The sequence below is a fragment of the Puma concolor genome, chromosome B4 (assembly GCF_028749965.1).
Source record: "Puma concolor isolate L17-30 chromosome B4, mPumCon1.1.hap2, whole genome shotgun sequence".
NCBI classification, from domain to species: Eukaryota; Metazoa; Chordata; class Mammalia; order Carnivora; family Felidae; genus Puma; species Puma concolor.
In genome coordinates this window covers 27,422,349-27,449,799 of record NC_141673.1, presented here as the reverse complement: position 1 = coordinate 27,449,799, position 27,451 = coordinate 27,422,349, and the positions used below count along the sequence as shown (strand labels likewise).

At 40.3% G+C, this 27,451-nt stretch overlaps 1 long non-coding RNA gene across 1 annotated transcript in view; it reads right to left on the bottom strand.

Annotated features, from left to right (window-relative positions):
* LOC147578980 (uncharacterized) overlaps positions 1-27,431 on the bottom strand; it is a 347,058-nt gene extending 319,627 nt beyond the window's left edge. The window contains exon 1 of the long non-coding RNA XR_015253435.1: positions 27,062-27,431. This is a non-coding gene — a long non-coding RNA (uncharacterized LOC147578980). The remainder of the gene's footprint in view (positions 1-27,061) is intronic.
* Positions 27,432-27,451: the final 20 nt, after the last annotated feature.

The window sequence follows — 27,451 nt, the reverse complement described above, 5'->3', positions numbered from 1 at the left end:
TAGCAGCAAGTTACAAAAATTAAACTTAAAAGCAAACCATTCTGTTCCTCATATCCATGAGTTTATAGTTACAGTTTATCCATGCAAGCCATTTTCATTGCCTTTCCCCTATTTCCTTGAATGTTACTCTATTTATGTCTTACAGTTTCCCCATTTACTCCCACAAGCCAGTTCCATGCACCATTCATAAAACGAAACAGTAGCAAAGATCTGCTGCTTCAAAATGAGGACATATATCCTTTTCCCCAAATTTATTTCACCCAAGTATAAACACCCACTGACAAAAAGATGTGGAAAATATGGTGTGATTGAGAACTGCATCTCATATATTGGTTTTTTTTTAAATAATATTTGTGTAGCAGAGTGTTATATATTTGTGTTTCTGTGGCTTTGGAAACACAACACTAGCAAATGTAAAATATAATTTTGTCTCCTAATTTCAATAAAGCTTGCTTTGGCAAATGTCTAGAAATAAACTCAAAATGTGATTGAAAGCCAATTTTTGTTGTTTTTTAAAAAATGTAACATTCAACCAAATCAGAGGTTGGTTTCAAAAGAAATGTCACTCTCCTTCTTTGAATGGCATAACACACACACACACACACACACACACACACACACACACACACACACACACACAAATACACACGCCCTGAAGAATACTTAACAAGAGCTAAGCTCTAAAATTAAAGAATCTAGGGGCGCCTGGGTGGCTCAGTCGGTTGAGCGTCCGACTTCGGCTCAGGTCATGATCTCACAGTCCGTGAGTTCGAGCCCCGCGTTGGGCTCTGTGCTGACAGTCATGATCTCACAGTCCGTGAGTTCGAGCCCCGCGTTGGGCTCTGTGCTGACGGCTCAGAGCCTGGAGCCTGTTTCGGATTCTGTGTCTCCCTCTCTCTCTGACCCTCCCCCATTCATGCTCTGTCTTTCTCTGTCTCAAAAATAAATAAACGTTAAAAAAAAATTGAAAAAAAAATTAAAGAATCTATAGAAAATACAATGATGCACCTGAAAATTATTTTCATTCTCTCCTTTGTGTGAAATTCAATCACATAGAAAGCAAACAAATGGAGCAAACAATGAAAATGGCACATGAGATTTTTTTCAATTACTGTAAACTGCACTCTCTAACACAAAAAGACCACTTATGCAGCAATTGCATCTAATGATGTACATTGTTCTCCTGTCAGGCTATTTCTGATTTTAAAAATGCTGTTTCTTGGGACCTCATAACACTAAATCCAGTATGAACTCCTTTATAATAAGAAACTAACTCTTCCCAGAAATGCAAACTTAATATTGCTTTTATCATGATGTGTCAAAAAAAAAAAAAAGCCCACAAAAAAAGAAATCTTGAAACTTTGACAATACGAAGAAAGACACAATATGGTATTTATATCTTTCTAGAAATATTTCATTGAGTCTACTGTGACCATTCTAAGGCAGCAAAAATGACAAGTATGAAATTTCATTGCTTTAACTTAGTTCTAATGTATTGCTTTAGAATTAAAAAAAAAAAAAACAAGCTACTCTAATATATAAATGCAGCCCTTATAAAAATACCAAAACATACATTTAACAGATTAATCTTCTAGAAAACTAAAATACACAAAATTCTTCTTTGTACTCCCTTCAAAAGCAATCTCTTATATTTATAAGATGACTCAAGAACAATTAAAATTTTCCTCCAAAAAACAAACAAAAAAACTAATTTAACACATCTCCTCATAACACATATCCAGGAGAATGATACCAAGAGGCTGTCTTAATTAAAAAATATTTTTATTGATATTAATATATAATTATCTCTCTAGAACCACATTATGTGAAAGAATATATGTTTATTAATGTTAATTAGTATACATTTCTCTCTATATATAACTACACCATGGGAAAGGACTGCAACCTCAAATTGAACTGGAGGATATTATATGAGGAATCTCATGCACATGCCCTCAGAAGAACAGAACTTAAGAACTGAGACACTGATTTCCCACAAACAGCTGATTTACAGAAGATGGGGCTTATCTCCTCATCAGTGAACATCCAACAAGAATCTCTCCTCATCCTCCAGCCAATGAACTTACCGCCTGGACTCTGGTTAGACTTTCCCATCTTTGCATTCCTTGTTCACAAGTCCACCCCAAACCCTTATAGCTCGCTACAGCATGAATTTCCCAAATTGCAATTCCTCCACTATTCCCAAATAAACTCAATTTCTGGTCCTTTGAGCTTGCCTCAGTTTACCTCTTTCTTTAGGCTGACATATGTGTCACATATATGTCACTTTCCAAACCTATGTCATTTGGGCTTGAATTGATAAGACATACGAGATGTAAATGACTTACTGCAGATGCCCTCCTCCTCCCAGATAGATTCAATTGCTTTAATGGGGAACAATCCCTTGAGCCAGAAGAAATTTAAACATCCATGACAGCTGTGGTGACATTTCAAGCTCTTCTGCCACATTCAAAACAGACTCTACCTGCTACCCACCTGCTCTCACGCCTCAAAACGGTGATACCTATTGGTGAAAGCCTTGGAGTTCTACTCACATACACCTGAGACGATGGGACAACCAGGTGACAGATCTCACCACCTGCCAGTCCTCTTTTTGGAGACGATGTAGTATGGTGGAAAGAGCACTGGGCTTTGGAGTCAGACAAACCTGGAATCCAAACTATTTGCTCCCCATATTGAGCCTTGGGCTAGTGGCTTTATAACTCTGAGTTTTAGGTGTCCTCAACCAGCCTTCAGGGTTGTAGTGAAGATTAAATAACATATGTAGAGCTTCAGGAAGAATGCATGACAGTGATAGGTAGGCATGAGGGAGCCCTCCTGGTGGGGGAAGTAGGACAGGTTCCAAAATTTTGAAGCAGTTAAAGTATTTGTGAGATGTCTGAAAACTTGGTCTTGGGCAAATCCTGAACATCACTATCAAGGATGGGAATTGTTTTGTTCATGCATTCCTTTATCCACTGCATACACATTTATTGAGCTTCTTATCTAGGCTAGTAAGGGAGACAGACTCATGCATTACTCATTATTAAGGCACAGGTGCTATGACATAGGTTAGCTGAAGGAAGGGTTGGAAATGGCAGTAAGGTCCTCAAAACAAAAGGGGACTTCCAGGTCAAGTCACATATAGTCAGAGAGGATTTAGTAGAAGAACACTGCAGGGGAGTTTCAGGGCCACCGACGGTTCATACCTGTCTCTCTAGGAGTCTGTAGTGGGGAGCAATTGCACACCTTCTAGTGACCAGCAGGGTGGTTTCTCCATCGCCACTGTGGCAGGGACTCACAAGGGGAGAGGTTATGAGTACATTCAGGCCACAAGGAGTTCCAGGCTTCCTTCCAGATCACTGGACCTTCACAAAGTGAATGGACTTCACTACCACCAATTTGAGAGAGCGGTTTAGTTACAAAGGAGAACCTGTGAGGCATAGAGAAGGTTTTCAGCTATTATATCCTTCCAGATGGGATGAGGGGATCAGATGCATTGTATACTTGATAATACAAATAACCAATCAAAAGTTTCAAATATAGAGTGGATTGATGAATAATGAAGTGACAGCTGCTTCTGCTTCTCTGATTCTATACATTCCTGATTGTGTTGATGATGACAATGATGATGATTATAAAAATAATAACAGCAGCTACCATATTCTGGATGTTTCTTATGTACCAGGCAATGATTTGAGATAGACAATTGTTACGCCCATTTACAAATGAGCAAACTGAGAAACTGAGAGATTAAGTTAATTAGCTAAAGGCTACACAAATAGGAAGTGATGGAGCTGGATTTCAGACCCAAAACTGCCTACAACTCCAGAATCTGCATTCTACCCTACTGCCTACATGCTTGTTGAATCTCTAAATGACTCTTTGGACATTCTCAAAATAAGAACTTATCAAAATGCTATTTATTGATCTCTATTATCATAAAAAATCTTACTTACATTTACTATAACAATGATACATTTCTCTATCTTAAGAGTTTTAGGTCCCAAAGAGACCTGTGGGGTAAATTTAACCAATCCTCTCAATTCTACAAATAAGGAAGTGAGCTATCCGAGGTTCAATTGAGCTACACTAAAACACCAACGGTTCTCTTAAAAATTTTAAAAAGGAACCTCTTTGCCTATACCTATTGATGATGCTGATAATCAAAGTTTGAAATAAAATTATGATATACTAAAAAGATGGTATCGACCTACCCGGGATTTGACACAAAAGGTTGGAATGTTTTCAAACCTCACTTACTAACTTTGTTTCTGGATAACTTGGAAAAGAATCAAATGGCTTCCTAAACACTGGCTATTTCGCTCTCCCTTAATAATTCTTAAAATATCTAAGGTATGTCCTGGTTTAAAGGTATCCTTAGTGGATTAATTTTATTTAAAAAACTAGTCATTCAAAACTGAAATTTAATTTTTTTGCAAGCAGAAGTAAAACCTTTCTAAAAGTAACTGAAAACAAAAACACTGCCCGAAAAGCAAAAATTAGGCAAAATCAATTATAGAATAAGGCTAATATCAATCATTGGCTAAAAGTAAGACAGAAAATTTGGCTTCTGGTTGTGTTCATTGGTTTACTTTTATCCTCCATCTTCAATAAGATTATTTTTTTCCATAATCAGCTAATGATCATTTGGATAAGTTTATTTATTTATTTTGAGAGAGAGAGAGAGAGAGAGAGAGAGAGAGAAAGGGAGAGAGAGAATCCCAAGCAGGCTCCACACTATGAGTGTGGAACCCAACATGGTGCTTGAACCCATTAATTGTAAGATCATGACCTGAACCAAAATCAAGACTTGGACACTTTAACAAACTGAGCCACCCAGGAGCCCCTGGAAAATTAATTTTTTTTAAAAAAGACCAATTATTTCTACTGTAAAATGACAAATGGAAATGAAATCTTACTCAGAAGAAAAAGTCTTCAATCTCATTAAGAATAGTAAAAGAAATACAGATTCACATGAAATATCAGGTTTATATTATGAAACTGAATAAGATCAAAGATTTTCCCCCCAATTCTCAATGCTGGTGGGGGTTTGAGAAAACAAGTTTACATGATGTTTTGACAATACTAAGAAATAAACTAAGGCAGTCTTTTGGGAGATCATTTGACAATATCTCTTTAAATATGCATTGTTTTTAAAGACGTGTTTATTTGACACAGCAACTTCACTTCCAGGAATGTAACCTCACATTGCCTCACATGCAAAGGCTTGCCTATAATGACATTGATATGAGGGATGTTTATAATAACAAGGAAGGAAGGAAGGAAGGAAGGAAGGAAGGAAGGAAGGAAGGAAGGAAGGAAGGAAGGAAGGAAGGAAGGAAGGAAGGAAAGAAAGAAAGAAAGAAAGAAAGAAAGAAAGGAAAGGAAAGGAAAGGAAAGGAAAGGAAAGGAAAGGAAAGGAAAGGAAAGGAAAGGAAAGGAAAGGAAAGGAAAGAGGGAGGGAGGGAGGGAGGGAGGGAGAGGGGAAAAGAGGAAATTAAAGAAATCAAAATGTCCACTGATAGGAACTGGTTAAATAAATACGATGCACTGCATTCATAAAAAGCAGTATTATTTTTCCATTAAAAGTGATGCTGTGGACAAATACTACTGAGGTGGAAATCATTCACATGTGTTACTAGATTAAAAAAAAAAAAAAACAGGGGGCGCCTGGGTGGCGCAGTCGGTTAAGCATCCGACTTCAGCCAGGTCACGATCTTGCGGTCCGTGGGTTCGAGCCCCGCGTCGGGCTCTGGGGCTGATGGCTCAGAGCCTGGAGCCTGCTTCCGATTCTGTGTCTCCCTCTCTCTCTGCCCCTCCCCCGTTCATGCTCTGTCTCTCTCTGTCCCAAAAATGAATAAACGTTGAAAAAAAAAAATTTAAAAAAAAAAAAAAAAACAGTACAAAACTGTTTGCAATTGTATGTTTCCATTTATATGAGGTTTGAGAACAGGCAAAACCATCTGTAGCAACAGACATCAGAACAGAGGTTGCCTGGGAGGGTGGAGAGCAGGTGAAGAGAGTAGAGACTGATTTGAAAAGAGGTAAGGGAAATTTCTAGAGTGATGGAAATGTTCTGATCTTGGAATATGGCTTGAGGGAGAGGTCAGGGACAGAGTGGGTATACATTTGCCAAAATTCATCAAAATGTACACTTAACATCTATACATTCCATTCTACGTAAAGTATATATTAATTTATAAGGGACAAAACCCCTAAATGTACAACATAATTTATCATTAATAAAAATAATGTTTGGGGCGCCTGGGTGGCGCAGTCGGTTAAGCGTCCGACTTCAGCCAGGTCACGATCTCGCGGTCCGGGAGTTCGAGCCCCGCATCAGGCTCTGGGCTGATGGCTCGGAGCCTGGAGCCTGTTTCCGATTCTGTGTCTCCCTCTCTCTCTGCCCCTCCCCCATTCATGCTCTGTCTCTCTCTGTCCCAAAAATAAATAAACGTTGAAAAAAAAAAATTAAAAAAAAAAATAATAATAATGTTTTGTACATGTACCTGCAGGAAAGGATTTGGGGTTTTTTAATTTATTAATTTAATTTTTTGAGAGAGAGAGTGCATATACACATGCACATGAGTGGGGAGGGGCAGAGGGAAAGAGAGAATCCAAGCTGGGCATGGAGCCTGATGGAGGGCTCAATCTCATGACTGTAAAATCACGACCTGAGCCGAAATTAAGAGTTGCATGATTAACCAACTAAGCCACCCAGGCACCCCTTTGGGTGGTGAAATTGCAGAATTTTCTTTTCACTTTTTTTTTTTAAAAACTTGTCAATGAGCATAATAACAGTTAAAATAAATACACAAATGTATCCAACTGTGTTTCAATGAACCTCTCTTACCTTTAATCTGGATATTCCCTCCCCCTTTCCCAAGGTAGCATGTGAATTACCCAAAGCATCATGGAGCCACACCAGGGTTCAGAGTGGTCTACATTCCCATGGAGAGATACCACTGCAGTCTCACCCTTTGTGAAGGTCCTTTGCAGGACTTCCTGGCCATACTCACTGGTCATTTGCCTCATTCTGCAGACAACTTCAAATGCCAAAATTACACAAGAATTTAGTCATTTGGAGGCATGAGTCGGGTAGATTTTATTTCTAGAACCCAGATTCCTCTCAGGTCCAGAGGAGAAAGCTTTAAATTACTGAGGACAACGCAAACACTTTGTTCCTTTGCATGTGTCCTGCCAAGCTTCTAAGAATGGTTTTTGCCATTAGTTCCAGCCCATAAGCAGCCCAGCCTGAGCCCCACCCCTGCAGGAGGCCTATTACAGATAAGTCAGTGTTCATGGGACAGGAAAGCCTTCTGTGCCAGGTGTGCTCCCCGGAAAGGCTGGGCGTCTGCCACCTCTTAATGGTAGTAGCTCATGTTCACATGCAGCCCACAAATGCTCTGCTGGGTGGTTAACCATGCAGGCACAATTACCTACTAACAATAACAGTACAAACAACCACGGGGCAGTTCCCTGATGGGTGGAAGAGAGAGGAAATAGTCACAAGAAGGTGAAACATAATTACATTCCTCTTCCTTAAAACCTCTGCAGGATGGATACAACCTGAGAATTTAGGTAAATGGGAACAAAGGAGAACAGAAATCAGGCTTTTCCTTGGGATACAGCCAAAGAAGGTGGAAAACAAAGGTGCTAAGAATAGCTCAACAACCCAACAACCAACCTGGTTCTAGACCATGGGGAAAGCCAAGTACCCACAGCATCTCTAGCCTGCTGAACAGTTTGCCAAAAATGCCCCACCGGACCATCAGACATACCTGGTCTCAAACTGAACGTCCTTTCGTTGCTCCCACCTGTTACTTCGGTTGCAAAGCTCCCATCTCAGTGAATCACACTCCAATCTGCCCCTTTACCAGAGCCAGAACTTAGAAGCCATTTAAACCTGCTCCGTCTTCATCTGCCACATACAATTAATTATCAGGTCCTGTAGATTTTACCCTTCTTTTTTTTTTTTTTTTTTTTTTTTAAATTTTTTTTTTCAATGTTTATTTATTTTTGGGACAGAGAGAAACAGAGCATGAAGGGGGGAGGGGCAGAGAGAGAGGGAGTCACAGAATCGGAAGCAGGCTCCAGGCTCTGAGCCATCAGCCCAGAGCCTGACGCGGGGCTCGAACTCACGGACCGCGAGATCGTGACCTGGCTGAAGTCGGACGCTTAACCGACTGCGCCACCCAGGCACCCCGAGATTTTACCCTTCTAAATATCTTTCTGATCAGCCTTTCCCTCCAGTTCATGCCAACTGTCACAAAACCTATTCTCCAATTTACTGCCTGAATGACCTTCCTAAATTGCAAATCTGATCATGTCATTGATTTATTCCAGTCCTTCTATGACTCTCCATTGCCTACCCAGATGTTTCTTGAGACAGTGTCAAGTGCCTTCACTACTAAGTATTTAAATACATGAAATCATGGGGTTTAATACAGCAAAGTAGGAGGCAGTATGGACCTGGAAAAGACCTGTCCCACTTAAAGGCACTCATTTTTATTTTTGAGAGAGAGAAAGGGAGCAAGGGAGGGTCAGAGAGGGAGAATCTTTTTTTTTTTAAGTTAATTTATTTGTTTGTTTATTTTGAGAGAGAATCCAAACACAAGCAACAGTGGGGTAGAGAGAGAATCCCAAGCAGGTTTCACACCCTACAGTGAGCCCAAAGCAGGGCTCAATCTTACCACAGTGGTATCACAGCCTGAGCCAAAATCAAAAAGTCCAATGCTTAACTGACTGAGCCACCCAGGCACGGGGAAAGGGAAGAGGGGAGAGAAGGAGGGGGGGAGAAAAAAGGGAGAGAGAGAGAGAGAGAAAGAGGGAGAGAGAGAGAGAGAGAGAGAGAGAGAGAGAGAGAATCTTAACAAGTTTCCCACCCAAAGCGAAACCAACGTGGAGCTCAATCTCACAACCGCAAGATCATACCCTGAGCCAAAATCAAGAGTCAGATGCTTAACCAACTGAACCACCCAGGTGCCCCAACCTGAAATGGTTTTAAAACAGCTGTGCCAACCTAGTAAAACTCTTACTGAGATCACTTTGATACTCCCGGTCCTTACAGTAGACTCCAAACTCCCCAGCCTGTGATATGGCTGATGCCTGCTTCTTTGGCTTCATCTACAACTATTCTCAGCAAGTAGCTTTCCTTTTCCTGAAGATTCTCTTTCACACAGCAGTGCCTTTAAACTTGACCTTCCCTTAGCCTGGGCCCCTCTTCTTTCTCTGCTTTGACTGAAAACTCTCATTTCATGACCTCTGCTGCCAGCCTTCCTGGAGCCCTGGGGAGAGTTGTACCCTGGACATACATCTCTTATAGTTCTTCTTTCTCAGCTTGTAAATATTTATTTTTTTCCCTGCGCTAGTTAGTACTTAGGGGACTTGTCCTATAATTGCACAAATTATATGTTACAAAAGGAACAGCAAGATTTCCTCCCCAACAGTTTAAAAAGGACTGAGAAAATATTGTTTGCATCACAGAATACATTTTTATGCTATTGGTTTTGTTTGTTTGTTTGAGAGGGATAGTGAGAGAGACAGAGAGCGAGCGAGCACATGAGTAGGGGAGGGGCAGAGAGAGAGAGCGAATCTTAAGCAGTCTCCACTCTCAGTGAGGAGCCCGACATAAGACTTGATCTGGCAACCGTGAAATCATGAACTGAGCTAAAATCAAGAGTCAGACCTTTAACTGACTGAGCCACCCAGGTGCCCCTCACAGAATACATTTTTTAAAAAACTTTTGGGGCGCCTGGGTGGCTCAGTCAGTTAAGCGTCTGACTTCAGCTCAAGTCACGATCTCATGGTTCATGAGTTCGAGCCCTGCATAGGGCTCTGTGCTGACAGCTCAGAGCTTGGAGCCTGCTCAGATTCTGTGTCTCCCTCTCTCTCTGCCCCTCCCCTGCTCACACTCTGTCTCTCTCTCAAAAATAAATAAACATTAAAATTTTTTTTTAATATTTTTGCGTGTCCTTGGAGAGCTAATGGAGATTTTTACAGGACCTCCAAATATGTACCATGCTCTGTCTTTATGCAGTCTCTGCCTGCTAAACCTTTATTGAATATGATATTACAACACTCTTATGCCAGAAAAGCTGCTTTAGGTCTTAATCAATTTCACAAAATGTTAATGGGGTAATAATGATCATTACCATGAATTTTTAGTGTTAAAAAGAGAGAAAGGGAAAAAGACACTGCTACATGCTCCAGTGCCTTTTAAAAAGTCACTCTAAGAAATAAAAGGGAACTCAACTGCACTCCCACAATTGGGTCACAAGCTCCATTGGCTGAAGTAGTTGAGTGCTCAGTTACATGAAATAGTTCTTTCTCAGAACTTGTCCAAAGGGATCTCCCCTGCCTGCAGAGATAGAAGTAAGGAAAAAAGAATCTTTCCTATACCTTTAAGTTTGACCTGCCCCATTTTCCCCTCCGTTCCTGTCCCTTGATTTAAGCCATTGGGGAGGTATGGAAATAAAATGGGAAGCTGGCAAGGGACGAGAGTTTGAAGGATGAAGGGGAGGGCAGTGGTGGGGACTTACGAGGTATGTATGTCTGTTGTGGCCAAGGTTACATGAAGTCAACCGCAAAGCTCCAGTAATCTCACCACTTCCTACTTTACACAGTAACAGGCTGAGCTCAGGCTGGACTTAAAACTGAGTGGTCTGTAGTGAACTCACCTGTTATACACCAGTTTCTCCCAGAATATTATATGTATTTTTATCATTATTGTTGAGATTTTAAGTGTGTTTATTCTCATTAACCAATGTGAAAGCAATTTACTTAGTACTGGGCTGAAAAAAAAAACACAAACAGACTCCATTCTAATATAAAAATGAACATGCTCATGATAGAAAATTGGAAAAATACAGCTAAATGTAAAGGAAAAAAATTCACCTATATTCAAAGATCTTTATATAATTGGGACTCTATTAGATTTACTTTTAACACTTTAACTTTGTAACAAGCTCTTGCCTTGTTTTTAGAAGCTACTTAAGCATTGTTTTTTATAGCTACACAGTACTCTTGGAAGTGGATATATTGTAGTTTATATAACCATGTCTCTACTACTAGGCAATAAGCTTGTATCAAATTTATTTTGGATTAATAATATGGATTTAAACCTTTCAATAGCTGTCAATACCAGCAATGAAAAAATGAGAACTCTCCAAACAAGGTGGAGGCAGCAGGAGGGGAACAGATCAGGAAGCATTTTAGTCACTGGTTTCCTTTAGTCAAAAAAACCAAACCAAAACAAAACAAAACAAAAAAACCAAAAACAAAAACAGGTACAATATCACTGAATTATAAACAAAAGCAGGAAATAACTCTGAAATTTCCTCAAGAATAAAGTATTTCATAAGCTTCTGTTGACTTGAAGGTGGGACCAGTTCTAGGAAGGCTTTGGGGGAAGAGAGGAGTGTTGGATAAGGAGCACAAATACACGAAAGATGGTATAAAGACGTGAAGTTGGGAAAAAGAACACTAGTTCTTAACAGGACACTGTTAACTCTTAGCAGACTTTTCCACCCATCATGGCTTTTAATGGGGACTAGACTCTGAGAAGCTTGCCACAAGTCCTTAAATCTTGGAAGAACACTGGGGCACCTGAGTGGCTCAGTGGGTTAAGTTTCTGACTCTTGATGTCAGCTCAGGTTATGATCTCATGGTTCATGGGATCAAGCCTTACATTAGGCTCCAAGCTGACAGCACGGAGCCTGCTTGAGATTCTCTCTCTCCCCTTCTCTCTTCCTCTCCCCCCACCAAAATAAATAAATAAACTTAAAAAGAAAAAAATTTTTAAATCTTGGACACTTTCTTTAACACAAATTTTAACAGCCATTTGTTAACAGTGATCCCCTACCTACCCTACATGTCTTTTCACCATATCATTCACCTTTTCCATGCCCCCCAGACTTTACCAGAAACAGATTCAACAAGGCGCTGGAATCACCACTGTGGAATGCTTTTAAAGTGAAATAGAATTTAAAGTCTTCCTAAAACCTAATTTCTCCAGACCTTTGTGTCAATCTAGGGAAAATGAAATGCTATGTATCAATATATTTTTATTTAATTTTCACTTAAATCAATTTTTTCTTAAAAAGTTATCTTAAAATTTTGAATTCACTCTACATGCTTTGCCCAAAATGTTTCCAATTATTTATTGTCACACTCTGTCTTCACAAAACCCTGAGAGATGGACAGGGCAGGTATTATTACCTATATTTCAGAAATAAGAAAACAGATGAAAACAGTAAAGATGCTGCCACCAGAACCCAGATGTGTTGTCTTTTGGCCGAGGGTGTCTTTTCCTACAGAATATACTGTCACAGTGGCTTTGGCAGATAGCATTGTTGGAGAGTCTGTGGAGACATGATTTGTGTTTCTGTGATCAGATATCTCAAAGCAGTTTTGTTCTTGTTTCAAACCTGACATAAAAACCCTGAGTTTTTCCTGAGGCATATATAGATGTATTCTGTTTTAAAATATCTCCAAGCTTCTTCAAATCTGGATTTTAAAAAATTTTTACCTAATTAAGCCACATAGAGGTAGGAACCAAAGATAATTTTAGCATTCATTTTTCCAAATAGTTAACAGGGATAAAGATAAATCTTTACATAAGTAACATACTTGAAAGACTTTGTTGAGGGGCACCTGGGTGGCTTAGTCAGTTGAGCGTCTGACTCTTGATTTCAGCTCAGGTCATGGCCTCGCGGTTTGTAAGATTGAGCCCTGCATCGGGCTCTGCGGTGACAGCCTGCTCTCTCCCTCTGCCCCTCTCCCCATGGTGCTCTCCTTCTCTCTCTAAAACAACAACAACAAAAACTATTTTGAGATTTAAAATGACAAAACGAGGAAATGCAAATGTGTCTCTTAAAAGCAGAAAAATCTACACTATATGTGGTTTAAATTAAATAAGTGAATATTTATCTTAATGTTACCAAGTTCTGTTAAATAAGGGAGAACCGTTCTTTTCTTCCTTTCTTTCTTCCTTTCTCTTTCCTTTTATTCTCTTTTCTTTCTTTCTCGTTCTTTTTTTTTTAAATAACCAGTTTTATAAAGGCTCAGCCTAAAAAATTCATCAATAGGAAATGCATCTATATGCATGTGTAAGGCTGCTTGCCTTTTAAAATAATGACTTTTTTGGGGCGCCTGAGTGGCTCAGTCAGTTGAGCGTCCGACTTCAGTTCAGGTCATGATCTCACGGTCTGTGAGTTCGAGCCCCGCGTTGGGCTCTGTGCTGACAGCTCAGAGCCTCGAGCCTGTTTCAGATTCTGTGTCTCCCCCTCTCTCTGCCTCTCCCCCACTCATGCTCTGTCTCTCTCTGTCTCAAAAAGAAATAAAAACATTTAAAAAATAAAAATAAAAAAAATAAAATAATGACTTTTTTATAAAGCTGGAATGTTAAAAGAGTCTTGAAGAACACACAACTGAAATAGAACATATTTTCTATATATCATACTTTAATGTATCATTGATTTTCTTTTTAAAAATGAAAGGAAAAGTGATATTGCAAGCTTCTTTCATTAGGGACGAGGATGTCTGTGTGTGTGTACGTATGTATACACATGTGCAGGTCTGTTGTTGAAGAGCAGTTTCCAAGACACCTCAACTCTCCTCTGAATGTGGTTACATTTAGCACTTGACCACATTGAATTTAACTCTTTACTCCAGACTGGACTTGTATTGTTCATGTTTCCTGAAAAACCTGTAATATCTTAAGGTTAAGAAGCCTGTCTTCTATTTCTTTTGTATCCTCCACAGTGCCTGCCACAATGTTTGTATTAGGTTTAAAGATGGGGCATCTGGGGGTGCCTGGGTGGCTCAGTCAGTTAAGCATCCAACTTTAGCTCAGATCATGATCTCACGGTCTGTGAGTTTGAGCTCCGTGTCGGGCTCTGGGCTGACAGCTCAGAGCCTGGAGCCTGCTTTGGATTCTGTGTCTCCCTCTCTCTCTGTCCTTCCCCTGCTCATGCTCTGTCTCTCTCTGTCTCAAAAATAAAAACATTAAAAAAATTGTTTTTTAAAAGATGGGGCGTCTGGCTGGCTCAGTTGGTGGAGCTCACAACTCTTGATATCAGGGTTGTGAGTTCAAGCCCCACATTGGGTATGGAGATTGCTTAAATATCAAATCTTTTTTAGGGCACATGGATGCCTCAGTCGGTTGAGTGTTCGACTCTTGATTTCGGTTCAGGTCATCATCTCATGGTTAATGGGATCAAGCTCCACATCAGTCTCTGCACTGATGGCATGGAGCCTGCTTGGGATTCTCTCTCTCCCTCTTTCTCTGCCCCTCCTCCGACTTGCTCTCTCTCTCTCAAAATAAACTTAAAAAAATCATTTTTTTTTTTTTAAGGAAAGAAATGCACCCAATGTTCCATGAGAACCAGTCCTATTAACCATCCAATCTTTGAAATAAATTGTTTTCATTCTCTAACTATAAAACTAAATGTTAATATTATTTTATGGAACATCTTGACACCATAATAATCTACATTTATATGATATGGTTGCAAATATTATTATTATTGTGAAAAATACTATTTTTGTGCTTGCTCTCTGGATATTTTAAGGTCTCAGACATAATTTTATAAATGTAATAAACAGGAGTAAGTAAGTAATAGCATAGAGTCCACCATCCCTGAATCTCTAGTAGATTGCATTTAAGGGTATGGAGAGACCCCCTAGGAGGGAGAGTTGCAGACATCATAGAGTCATCTGGGAACTCAGACACTTTAACTCATACCAGAATATAGCACTGCTACAGAGAAACCTCTTGTCTTAGCCAAGTCTAAAATCAATTCCTTTTGAAGCAACAGGTATTTACTAAAACTACTTTTGTTGTATTCTTTCTTTCCCTCTTTCCTAGTTCCAGGCAGTTTCCGCCCCTACATCTGGATTCTGATTTACAACCTTATGACCAGCTCATGACTGGTAATAATCTTATTCTTGAGCCCTGCACCTGGATTATTGACCAGGCCACCTGATTCCAACTTTGCCTCTAACTTCCTAACAGCAGATCCAGATGCCGATTGCCCGTGTCTGGGATTTACAGGTGGGTCCATTTCATGTAGCAATTCTTAATATTTTTGAGGGGTTCCTTGAGAATGTATGAAAACTATGAACTCATCCACTCCAAAAAAAATGTACATTTATACACACACAAAGATTTGCATACAATTTCAAGAAGTTCATGATCCTACAGAAGCCACTTTCAAGGGGCTTCTGTTGGTAGTAACCTGCAGTGTAAAAAAATAATAATAATAACCTATAAAACAATGCAATCTGTATAATAAAGGATCAACTTTTATGCCCACCAATGAATAACTTCCTTTCAACTTTTAGTTAGAAGGGAGGAGATAAATACAGCTATCCAGAATGAAATTAATAAACTTATGTGGTTCTTTCTAACCCTGATAAACTAAGTTTCTAAACAGCCACAAAAAATTCAAAGCCCTCCTCTGTTTCAGTCACCATAAACAGATGGAATTAATTCTGGGTGGAGTTTGAGAAAAGCTAGCACTTGTCTTTATCACTTCCAAGATTTTTCTTCTAAAAAATCACCGAAGTAATATATGTACATTGAAGAAACGTTGGAGAGTGAGGAAGAGCATCAATAAGAGTTTTAAATCACCCACAATCCTAGCACTAAAGATACCTAATTGTCAATATTTTAATGTACAAATTTCCAGTCTTTTTTTATTCATATTTGTTAGACTGCCAGGACACCTTTCCTTCAAGTTCTCCTTCCAGTTCAAGTTCTCCTTTTATAGAAGGACCTGTTGTGTGTTCAAAGATTTAGTTCAATCTTTAGGGATGTGAGACACTTCTAGACTACCTAAGACTTGCCCTAGGCCTATACGTGTCTGCACTCTGACTACAGATTCACCCACCAGTCTCTTCATTTATACACAGTGTGGACTCTAGCTGAAGGCAAGGATCTATCAGAGATTGATATCGTGTCTTATGATTATTAGGTCTGCCATCAATGTCTGTCATTGTGATAATAATTAGTTTTGAAATTCTATTGACTGAGTTGAACATCTGGCTCCACTGCCACCTTCTAGTCTTGTGAACTGGGCAAGTTATATAACTCATCTGTGCCTCAATATTCTCATCTGTAAAATGGGCACATTGGTGGAGAATAAATGAGTTCATACCTATAAAGTATGATGACACAGGGTGTCACCTAGGAAGCACTCAGGAGATACTGTCATTTCTATTCTTTCTATATTGTTGTTATCATTATCATGAGGTTTTCTGGTTTGTTAGTTCTGCTCTGTCACTGTTGGTCCAGTCATCTAGTCTACTCTACCCTAGCAAACTCTCCCTAGACCTCAATGATTTTGCCTCAGAGTTTTTCAAGCACATTCCTTTATTCAGTTGATACTTTTTGAGAATGACTATGTGCAGGCCCTACAATTGGCCTTGGATACACCAGAGACCTGTCCTTGGAGTCTCTTGGGGGCAACAGATAAGTAACATAACATAACATAACATAACATAACATAACATAACAACATAACAAAAATAACATAACATAAAACAAAACAAAGTAGATGGGGGGGTGGGGGAGAGGGGAAAGTAGGGAGGAGGGCACTTGTTGGGATGAGCACTGGATGTTGTATGGAAACCAACTGACAATAAATTGTATTTTTAAAAATTAAAGTAAAATAAAACAAAACAAAGTAAAATAAAATTAAATTAAATAAGTATTTTAAAATTTTTTTTTTCTTTTTTTTCTTCAACGTTTCTTTTTTTATTTATTTTTGGGACAGAGAGAGACAGAGCATGAACGGGGGAGGGGCAGAGAGAGAGGGAGACACAGAATCGGAAACAGGCTCCAGGCTCCGAGCCACCAGCCCAGAGCCCGACGCGGGGCTCGAACTCACGGACCGCGAGATCGTGACCTGGCTGAAGTCGGACGCTTAACCGACTGCGCCACCCAGGCGCCCCTAAATAAGTATTTTAATTCCAAGTGATGAGTGTGACCACGGAAGAAGTACAGGGGACCTAAATAAGGATGGCAACCAGACTTTGCAGGAGAAGGGAGGTAATGCCTAATCCCTCTCTAAATTGAGTCCTGAAGCAGGAGTTAACCAAAGAGGTGACAGCCAGAGAGAGAGGTTATGGTTGGAAAATAAGAGATTGGACTATGAGCTCTAAGATCACTTCCAGTTCAAAACTGTAGGACTCTGCTGTCTACCCCGTGTGGAAACCCACTTGACCCTTCCTGCTACTTGCCTAAGCCCCTGCCAAATGTGATTTTAGCTTCAGGCAGCAAAAGGGATATTTGGGGAAAGCATGAGCTGCCATTAATGCTCACTAAAGCAGCCACGCTTTTTTTCTTTTATATGTGCAACTGATATATTCTCACCATTATGCTAAATGCTACAAAAACTGTGCTTCTAAAAAGTCCCCTCTTCCAACCGAACCACCAGTCCTAAGTCCCACCTAAAAAGAAATTCCACAGTGATGTCTCTGGTACTTTGTGGTCCTTGCAACATTTCACTCACAGAGTCCCCCTTAGAATCTCTTGTAGGGCTGGTTTAATGGTGATGAATTCCTTCAGTTTTTGTTTGTTTGGGAAAACCTTTATCTCTCCTTCTATTCTGAATGATAGACTTGCTGCTTGGCTGCATATTTTTTCTGTTCATCACATTGAAGATTTCCTGCCATTCTTTTCTGGCCTGCCAATTTTCAGTAGATAGGTCTGCTACTAGCCTTATGTGTCTACCTTTGTATGTTAGGGCCTGTTTATCCCTAGCTTCTCTCAGAATTCTCTCTTTATCCTTGTATTTTGCCAGTTCCACTGTGATATGTAGTGCAGAAGATCGATACGAGTCACGTCTGAATGGAGTTCCCTGTGCCTCTTGGATTTCAATGCCTGTTTCCTTCCCAAGATCAGGGAAGTTCAAAGGCATCAAAATTAGCAAAGATGAGGTCAAGCTTTCACTTTTTGCAGATGACATGATATTATACATGGAAAACCCGACAGACTCCACCAAAAGTCTGCTAGAACTGATACACAAATTCAGCAAAGTCACAGGATAAAAAATTAAAGTACAGAAACCAGTTGCATTCTTATACACTAATAATGAAGCAACAGAAAGACAAATAGAGAAACTGATCCCATTCACAATTGCACCAAGAAGCATAAAATACCTAGGAATAAACCTAACCAAAGACGTAAAAGATCTGTATGCTGAAAACTATAGAAGGCTTATGAAGGAAATTGAAGAAGATACAAAGAAATGGAAAAACATTCCGTGCTCATGGATTGGAAGAATAAATACTGTTAAAATGTCAATACTACCCAAAGCTATCTACACATTCAATGCAGTCACAATAAAAATTGCACCAGCATTCTTCTTGAAGCTAGAACAAGCAATCCAGAAATTTGTATGGAACCACAGAAGACGCCGAATAGCCAAAGTGATATTGAAGAAGACACCAAAGTGGGAGGCATCACAATCCCAGACCTTAGCCTCTACTACAAAGCTGTAATCATCAAGACAGCACGGTATTGGCACAAAAACAGACACACAGACCAATGGAATAGAATAGAGACTCCAGAATTGGACCCACAAAAGTATGGCCAAATAATCTTTGACAAAAAGCAGGAAAGAATACCCAATGGAAAAAAGACAGTCTCTTTAACAAATGGTGCTGGGAGAACTGGACAGCAACATGCAGAAGGTTGAAACTAGACCACTTTCTTACACCATTCACAAAAATAAACTCAAAATGGATGAAGGACCTGGATGTGAGATAGGAAACCATCAAAACCCTAGAGGAGAAAGCAGGAAAAAACCTTTCTGACCTCAGCCACAGCAATTTCTTACTTGACATATCCCCAAAGGCAAGGGAATTAAAAGTAAAAATGAACTACTGGGACCTCAGATAAAAAGCTTCTGCACTGCAAAGGAAACAATCAACAAAACTAAAAGGCAACCTACAGAATGGGAAAAGATATTTGCAAATGACATATCAGACAAAGGGCTAGTATCCAAAATCTATAAAGAATTCACCAAACTCCACACCCGAAAAACAAAAAATCCAGTGAAGAAATGGGCAGAAAATATGAATAGACACTTCTCTAAAGAAGACATCCAGATGGCCAACAGGCACATGAAAAGATGCTCAATGTCCCTCCTCATCAGGGAAATACAAACCAAAACCACACTGAGATATCACCTGATGCCAGGTGGCTAAAAAGAACAAATCAGGAGACTATAGGTGCTGGAGAGGATGTGGAGAAACGGGAACCCTCTTGCACTGTTAGTGGGAATGCAAACTGGTGCAGCCACTCTGGAAAATAGGGTGGAGGTTCCTCAAAAAATTAAAAATAGATCTACCCTATGACCCAGCAATAGCACTGCTAGGAATTTACCCAAGGGATACAGGAGTGCTGATGCACAGGGGCACTTGTATCCCAATGTTTATAGCAGCATTTTCAACAATAGCCAAATTATGGAAAGAGCCTAAATGTTCATCAACTGATGAATGGATAAAGAAATTGTGGTTTATGTGTACAATGGAATACTACTTGGCAATGAGAAAGAATGAAATATGGCCTTTTGTAGCAACGTGGATGGAACTGGAGAGTGTTATCCTAAGTGAAATAAGTCATACAAAGACAGATACCATATGTTTTCACTCTTATGTGGATCCTGAGAAACTTAACAGAAGACCATGGGGGAGGGGAAGGGGAAAAAAAAAAGTTAGAGAGGGAGGAAGGCAAACCATAAGAGACTCTTGAAAACTGAGAATAAACTGAGGGTTGATGGGGGGTGGGAGGGAGGAGAGGGTGGGTGATGGGCATTGAGGAGGGCACCTGTTGGGATGAGCACTGGGTGTTGTATGGAAACCAATCTGACAATAAATTTCATATTAAAAAACATTTTTTAAGCGAAAAAAAAGAAAAGAAATTCCACAGTCCTTTGTGTAGCTACCTGCTATAGACTGAATGTTTGTGTCACTCTAAAATTCATGTTAAAATCCTAACTCCCAATGTTGATAGTATTAAAAAATGTGCCTTTATCAGAAAGAATGAAATATGGCCCTTTGTAGCAATGTGGACAGAACTGGAGAGTGTTATGGTAAGTGAAATAAGCCATACAGAGAAAGACAGATACCATATGTTTTCACACTTATGTGGATCCTGAGAAACTTAACAGAAACCCCTGGAGGAGGGGAAGGAGAAAAAAAAAAAGAGGTTAGAGTGGGAGAGAGCCAAAGCATAAGAGACTCTTAAAAAATGAGAACAGGGGCGCCTGGGTGGCGCAGTCGGTTAAGCGTCCGACTTCAGCCAGGTCACGATCTCGCGGTCCGTGAGTTCGAGCCCCGCGTCAGGCTCTGGGCTGATGGCTCAGAGCCTGGAGCCTGTTTCCAATTCTGTGTCTCCCTCTCTCTCTGCCCCTCCCCCGTTCATGCTCTGTCTCTCTCTGTCCCAAAATAAATAAACGTTGAAAAAAAAAAATTTAAAAATGAGAACAGGGGCACCTGGGTGGCTCAGTCTGTTAAGTGTCCAACTTCGGCTCAGGTAATGATCTCACGGCTGGTGAGTTCAAGCCCTGCGTCAGGCTCTGTGCTGACAGCTCAGAGCCTAGAGCCTGCTTCGGATTCTGTGTCTCCCTCTCTCTCTGACCCTCCCCTGTCCATGCTCTGTCTCTCTGTCTCAAAAATAAATAAACATTAAAAAAAATTTTTTGTTTAAAAAATGAGAACAAACTGAGGGCTGATGGGGGTGGGAGGGAGGGGAGGGTGGGTGATAGGTATTGAAGAGGGCATCTTTTGGGATGAGCACTGGGTGTTGTATGGAAACCAATTTGACAATAAATTTCATATAAATAAATAAATAAATAAATAAATAAATAAATAAATAAACAAATAAAAATAAAAAGTGTGCCTTTAAGGGGCATCTGGGTGGCTCAGTCAGTTAAGCCTCTGACTTTGGTTTCAGCTCAGGTCATGATCTCACAGTTCTTGAGATTAAGCCTTGCACTGGGCTCTGTGCTGGCAATGTGGAGCCTTCTTGGGATTCTCTCTCTCCCTCTCTCTGCCTCTCCCCACTCATGCTGTCTCTCTCTCAAAATAAATAAATATATATTTTTAAAAAACATTCAAAAAAAAGTGTGCCTTTAAGAGATGATTAAGTCACAAGGGTAGAGCCCGCATTAATGGGATTAGCGCCCTTAAGAGACTAAGGGGTGCTCCTCTGCCCTTTCCACCTTGTGAGGACACAAGGAACCAGGAAGCATCTATGAATGAGGAAGTGAGTTCTCACCAGACACTGAATCTGCCAGCACCTTGATCTTGGACTTTCCAGTCTCCAGAACTGTGAGAAATAAATGTCTGCAATTTACATGCCACCTGGTTTACAGTATTCTGTTATAGCCGCCCAAATAGACTAAGGCAGCCACGTTTCATCATTGATCCTTGAGAGGCCCCATTTATTTATGTCCCTTCGTCCTCATAGCTCACTCCAAACCCCCTCCTCACAAACAGCAGCTATACTTCTGGGTAAATGTATAGATCCTTTGTTCTTACCTACTACTACAAACTATGTCTTGTTTCATACAGATTTATTTTTAACTTATGTAAATGATAATATGCCTTATTCTCCTTCTTAGGTTTCTCAAAAGGATTCTGTCTTTAAGATCTACCCATGTTGCTTTTTTTTTTTAAACCCGTGTTGCTTTATGTACTTCTAATTGGTCCTTATGTTACCTGAACCTTAGCAGTGAGTACCTACCCATTTGACTTCTGAACACAGAAGTCAAAATCCTCCTAAGCCACATCAACACACACAGAACAAAAGGCTGATGCAAGTCCTTAAGTCCTTTCTCTAACTCCAAACAAGTGGCACTTTGAGTAATGCTTTACTGCTATTGCAAAGAAGGCAGGATTCTTGTAATATTTTAATGGGAAAGTTAAGTAATACTCCCTCTTTATTTGGACATGTGTTGCTTTTTCTCTTCTGTTTGGGAATCCTTCACTGAGGAAGGAGAAAGCCAACCTCATTAGCTAAAAAACAGAATCTACAGGAAATAACTAAACACATTTTAGTCACTGGGTGACAAAACTAAGATATGTGATTTGCATAAATTAAAAATACATCTACATAAAACAATATATGATTTACAATAATATACAAGAGTAAAATATATATATATATTTACTCTGAGGAATATGATCAATTCAATCCTCAGAAGCTGAAGTCCCCAAACCAAAACAATAAACAAAAATCAAGGACAGATTTAAAAATCAGCATAAATAGCCAGAGAGAGAGAGAGACAGATTATCTGCATTTTCTATAGTGGAATATGATACATGATATAGTTACTATAAGTCCATCTATGGATTGCCTCACAGCCTGTAACTCATTTGTAACACAAAGGTATCACTGGATCACCTGGGTTTCTGCACTGCTAGGACTTGTGATCTAGTTATAAGAATGAAATCTTGCTTCACAAGTCAGGGTGAATGCTGATAACCAAATCAGTCACCATTAAATTTTCACATAGAAATGACCATTATAAGTTTTTCAATTCATGGAATAATATTGGCTAAAATTTTTTTGCATAGTGAGTAATTTTTGTCATATCTTCTTATTTTATAAACACATTGCATATTTTACAAACTGCATTTTTTAAAAAATGTTTATTTATTTTTGAGAGAGATAGAACATGAGCAAGGGAGGGGCAGACAGAGAGGGAGACACAGAATCCGAAGCAGGCTCCAGGTTCTGAGCTGGCAGCACAGAGCCCAATGTGGGGTCAAACTCACAGATCGCGAGATCATGACCTGAGCCAAGTCAGACACTTAACTGACTGAGCCACCCAGGCGCCCTGCAAACTGCACTTTTGGTTATTGTAATCATTCTAGACTCTAATATTTGTATCGTGAATGTATACAGCTTCTTTCTAACAACGTAGATTTATTTCCACACCCCATGAAATATAAAACATTTCTCTTCTCCTTTCTCTTTCCTTCCTCTCCTCCATTTTCCTAATGGCTTACAAATTCAACAACAATCAGCTCAGGGCCTATCTAGTTTCCTCCACACTCCCAACCCATCTTCCCTGCTCCAACAGCCCAGATTATTTTGAAGGCAATCTCAGAAAGCATATCATTTCAGTTCTGAATACCTGTAAGAGGTAAGGAGTTCCCTTTTTAAACATCATCATACCCCCCCATAACAATAGCTGCTTAATATCATAAAATGTTCATTGTCCACATTCCCTAGTTGTCCTAAAAATGTCTTTTTTCTCGTTTATTTTTAGTTTGTTTTAATCTATGTCAAAACAAGGTCCATACGTTATAATTAACATGTCTCTTGTATCAAACATTCTTTTTTTAGCCTTTTTCCTCAAACAAAAATGCAGTATTTTTATGTAGCAAAAATAAGCAATTCTGAATGAGGCAGAAGTTTAAAATGCTGTCCTGAAGAAGGTGGTGAAAATGTCAAGTCATTGCCTTTGCAGAGGAGATAAACACTTGGCATATACCTTTCCCTGAATGATAAAGAAGGAGAAAGGGGAGCTGTGCTTCCGGGAAACATTTTTATCAGCCCCCCAAAACAGCACATACAGGTGATGCCTGTACAGTTAAATAGGAATTGAGGAAATAGGAGCTGTAAGTCTGAAAATCATTTCTTTACTTCAGTGAAGGGAAGCTTATAAACAGCCAAACCAGTCTCTTAAAGTTTTGCAAATGCTAGTTGCATTCAACCTTTTTAGCATTTTAATCCTAAAGCTTTAGTTTAATTTAATTTAAGCCTTTTGAATTTTCAACTATTGCTTATTCCATTCTAATCTGTGCCTTTTGTAAAAGAAAGAAAATCATTTCAGATGACATGAAATTGTAATCAAGACTTCCATTTTGCACTGTAAGAGTTTCTGTTACCATCCCACCTTAAACAAAGCTCCTTTTTAATTTTAAAATGGAAAAAAATCCCAGTGTCAGAACACAGCAAATACAAAATAAATACCAGGGAATAGAAGAGGCAAGACAAGCTTACAGTGAGTTAAGCAGGAGTTAAGAACATGGGCTACAAAGACAGAAGGCTGCCCCTGTTTCTTTGCCTGTAAAATGGGGGCAATAAATACTGCTGCTGCTGGGATTATTCAAATGTGATCATGAAAAGCACCCAGCACTGAGTGATGTTCGGTAATGACTAGTTATGATTATCACTGGAAAGACATAGGAAGGGATCATTTGTCATGATCAGTTTTACCTTGAGAGACAGAACTTACTTTATGATAATACTGCGAGTCAGCTATAAGGGAAGTCAGCAAGCTCCCTCTACCACACCCCTATTCCACTGCCTCCCATGAAAAGACTGAGGGAAAAGAAATATCCTGCAGAGGGAAAGTTGGTTCCCCTCTCTGATGGCTCCAAATATTTGAAAATAATACAAGAAATAGCTCGTGTACTATTAGTTCTAGGTAAGACAAGACTGTGCTCAGTGAACTAAACAGATTAACCTGAAACTGGACTCTGATCCCCAAGGAAACAGGCTGGTATAGCCCAGTCCTTACTGGCCCTGCAGAGGAAAAACACCATGTGTCTATCTCAACTGTGATCTGGTTGGATATGATCTAAGCTCTGAACAGTGCCTAAGCGCATTTCAGATGCATAATACCTGTTAGACAATACTAAGCAGGGAGCTTTAGGGAGGGGGGAGGCTGCACCCTAATACTGAGGAAATACTGAGGAACTGACACCGGAAATGAAGATCCAGCATTGTAATTCTGCCTTCCTCTATTCCATCATTTTAGTCAGACAAATTTCCTTTTCTCTTAGCTGTTTCTCAAATAATTACAAAAACTAACTCAATAAATTAACTAACAAAAAAGTAAGGGGTGGTTATTTATATGATAGAATTCTTCCATTCAAATCGTTTGTTGCAAAATTCCTTTTAAAATAAAACCCTTCCCTCACAGTGTGAAAATTCACGGCCCTTCCCAAGCACCCGGCCCTCTCCATTACTCCTCTAACTACTTGAGGAAAAGAGCAGGAAAGGAGCAGGAGGGCAGACCTCCAATGAAAACTTCCTTGTTAATAATATTCCATGTTTGTTTAAGTGCTTTATAGTTTTAATGCACTCTCAGATCCACTGTGGTCTTTTATGAAATGGTATAAACGATACTATACCTATTTGACAGATGAGAAAAGTGACATATACTGATCAGTGCAGTAAGACCTGAACCCAAGATCTTTTCAACCAATGCAATGGTCTGGGACCTGACACGAGTGGTCCCAGGTTCATGCTCACCAGTTTTCTGTGCAGTTTTTTCTTCCCTTCAGTGAGTCAGTTCCAGGCATCCTCCTCCTTCCTCCTCAGTTAATTCTGATTCATGCCTCACCTCATGTAATTACTAAATGGGAAAGATTTGAGTAAACCAACATCCCATCAACTAATATTCACTGAACACAAACTAGAAGCCAGACCTTTGAATTTTTAAGCAAAGGGAAACTTAATCTTCTCTATCATTCAGAAAGACTATGGTGAGATTAATCACTTTATCAATTTTTAGAACCAATTATCTAAAAATAATATTTGCATATTGGTCAAAATGGAGTCCCTAGCTAGATGTGTTCAGTCCCTCTTTATAAATCTGGAAACACACTTCAAGTGGCTTCTGTAAGAAAGTAAGGCTTGGACAATGTCTCTGCATAGACTTGATAAGATTTCCAAGTGTGCCATGGTAAAAATCTCATTTCTTAAATCACTCATTCAACATTAGCTTACTGTACAAACTTGCTTGTGCTTGGTTCCGGAGGTAAGAAAGTGATAAAGTTAGATGCAGCAGTCATGAACCTGAAGGAGGTTAGAATCTAGAACAGGAAGACCAGTGCCCTACTCTGGACTCACCAAGGGTTCCAGGTTCTGAATGGTCAGGCCTCACAACCCTCTGGGCCAAAGGTGGAACCCAGCTACCCGCACCCCGTCTGCAGCCACATGGGCCTTCTCTCATTTCTATGAACTCTCCTGGCTCCTTCTCCCACTGTACTCTATATAAGTCCCAGTTGCCTCAGCTTTGAAGTTCACCAGGCTCTTGGTGGCCTTAGCTCCACTTCCTCCTTCAGCCGTGAGCTCCTGACCTGCTGCCCTCAGGAAGCCTTTTCTGACTTGCAGGTCTGGTCATATCTGCCTATGAAACCCTCTACCACCTTCAACCTAATCACATTTGTAGTTTTACATGCGCTTGTCTGATTGTTTGATATTTGACTGTCTGCTCTCAGGTGCTTAAAATCCTGACAGGACTGGGATTGGTTTTAGATGCCAGTGCCTGGCACACAGTAGGCCCTCTAGGAATGAAAACGGAACAGTCAAGTATGTGTGGAACGAAGTAGCCTGGGCTCTGTGGAGGGGTCAGGGTGGACTGGGTTAGCTTCTTTAACACTGGGCCTCCCAGTTCCTATCTTATCCCTTGAATGACACTCTGAAATGGAAAGATTGTTTGTCCCAAGTCCCCAGAAGACTTTAAACTCCTGGACAGCAGAAATCCCATTATATTTAGTGCTGTGGCCCCAGTACCTAGCTGCCTGTCACTGAGCATGAAATACACGTGCAAAACACTTCATAAATATTAGTCGTTGCCAGTATTAATGAATACATTCCGGAGGGTGGGTCAAGTGGAAGATGTTATCCACAGCTTCAAAGAAATATTTAAGACTGAATGGACAAGACTACAAACGGGGGGGGGGGGGGAGGCATCTGCGTGGTTCAGTCGGTTGAGCTTCCGGCTCAGGTCATGAGCTTCCGGTTGGTGAATTCGAGCAGGCCCTTCCCTGGCAGCGTAGAGTCTGCTTGGGGTTCTCTCTCTCTCTCTCTCTCTCTCTCTCTGCCCCTCTCCAGCTCTCTAAGTAAATAAACTTAAAAAAAAAAATACAAACGACCCCCTAACCAAAGTGTTTTTTTTTTTTAAGGAAAAAAAAAAAATTTGCCTGCCCTCTTTCCTCTGGAAAGCAAACAAAACCCCCAAAGCAACACCCCCCCCCAAACAAAAACCTCTCAACCAACGTCTTCCCCTTTCCGGGCCTTCACCTTCGTGTCTCCCCGCACTTCATGAGCGAACTCTGGGCGTCAGTCACTGCGGAGACTGCAATCGCTGCGGTGCAGCCAGGCATTTCCTGACCCGGGTGCAACTTTGTGAGGATGTACGTAGTTGGACCTCCTCTCCTGGAGATGGCATTTATGGGAGATGGGAAAGTGGTGGTGTTTATAAACAGGCAGGGAGGGGTCTTTGCCTCTTAGCTGACATTTTAGCCGGCCACCTCCATCCCGCGTTTGGAGGCGGCAGCACCAGCCCGCAGGTACCGCGGACCACTGGACGCCACGCGGCCGAGGCCCCTCCCCCGCCGCAACGGTCCTGGCACGCAGGCGCGGTGGCGCGCGCGGGGCGGGACGCGCAGGGGCGGGGCTGCGCGGGCTCAC